Source organism: Strongylocentrotus purpuratus, unplaced genomic scaffold, assembly GCF_000002235.5.
Source record: "Strongylocentrotus purpuratus isolate Spur 01 unplaced genomic scaffold, Spur_5.0 spur5_scaffold_11, whole genome shotgun sequence".
Classification (NCBI taxonomy): Eukaryota; Metazoa; Echinodermata; class Echinoidea; order Camarodonta; family Strongylocentrotidae; genus Strongylocentrotus; species Strongylocentrotus purpuratus.
This window is the reverse complement of record NW_022145596.1, coordinates 10,169,889-10,171,648: the sequence shown is the minus strand read 5'-3', so window position 1 is coordinate 10,171,648 and position 1,760 is coordinate 10,169,889.

The following is a 1,760-nucleotide window of genomic DNA, read 5'->3' as shown; positions in this document are numbered from 1 at the left end:
TATATCTGCCTGTCTTCATAAACTTATAAATCCTTTACTTTGCCATCTGTTACAACTTGGAGTTGCATTATTCCACTGTATACCAAATCACAATATTTTTTCTGCCCTTCTCTTTGTGATCAATTTTGACCTTTGAAGCAGTTTTGTGTCTGTCATTATTTGTTTTGTTTGAAGCTTCACTGACTAGGAGATATATGGTTGTGAATTAATAAATGGATTGAAATCTCTTTTGCAATAGATGTATACTGCATTATATGTTGTTCATACCGTGTGATCCCTCCCCCTCACTCCAAAAATAATCAGATAATATAGTAGAAATAACACAGGATAAATGACATTTGATTATTATTATTATTATCATTATTTTTTTTCTAATTATTATATTTTTATGACTATTATTATCATGAAGATAAAAAATATAGCTACATATTGAGAAGCATTATAAATTCCAAGAACTGAGATAAAAAGAAAATGTATTTACTGCATCCCATCATCTTCCTTTCTACTTTCGTTCCTGTCCCCCCCCCCCCCCCCTCCCCCATTGGCTAGAGGGAGGAAGATACTCCCAGTGCATTGCCTGAGGGACCCCCATTTTATTTCCATTTCATGAGATTTGGAGAGTATTTCTAAGTTAAGCACTATACATCTAGTTTACTTTTAACGATCTAACACTGTTTATTAAATATAATAGATCTTGATCTTGTGATCTAAGCCTCCTGCCCTAGATCCCTCTTCCCAAGATCTTTTCCTTTAAATGTTGAGATACCCTATACCTCCGGTGCACCCTCCTCGCCAAGTTTATTTGATACCGGTCCTAGTCGTCGCAGTATCGGCGCCATATTGAAACTCTTAGATGGACCGATACCATCAGTACTGCAGTCTTAATATATCTCCAACTTTTTTTGTTTTGTTCAAGCAATCGGCACACTAGCAAATGCGATGATGTAAACTCTCACTATTTTCCCTTTTTCCAGGTTATCTCCTCATATCTTTACTCAGAAAAGCAATACAAACAATAATTGCCATCTGACTATCTGTAAACAAAACTACAAGTTGTAGATAGTAGATAAATTCAACTGTCGCGTAAACATTATCTCAACCCCCTCCCCCTTTCTCTCTCTCTCTCTCCCTCCCTCTCTCTCTCTCTCTCTCTCTCTCTCTCTCTCTCTCTCTCTCTCCCTCCCTCCCTCCCTCCCTCTCTCTGGGGTTTCCGTTGCCCTTTCTCCGAATCAATTTGAAATTTGGCACCGGTTTTTTAAATTGAATTTTGTCTTAACAGGAAATTTGCAATCATAGCTGGTTAATGTAAAAATCCTTAACTGAAAAAGGCAGAAATCTAGCTATCAGCAGAATTGCTCCTTTAATTGCCCCTTCAAATGTGAAAGTGGTAATTAGCCGACAATTAGATGATTATCTATGTTTGGATTAAGCAACATTGCTGACGAACTGATTTTTTTTTTTTTTTTTTTTTACCAAACCCCGGGGGAGCACGGGGGGGGGGGGGATCCCCGTACTTAATAATTGTGCCCCTCCATGCCAGGGACTTTCTCTATAGCATACCGTATACCCATCCCCATCACTATTGTTTCCAACATCCGGATGATGACGCCAAACTCTGAAAAACCATGGACAAACGAAGGTCGTTTGTGTATTTAATTTATATGAATGGGCAGGAACGAATGAGTGTGATCTGTTTACGTCATCGATCGTGCACGCGCGCGCGCACGTATGCGCATCCATTTATTTATCACAAATGAGAA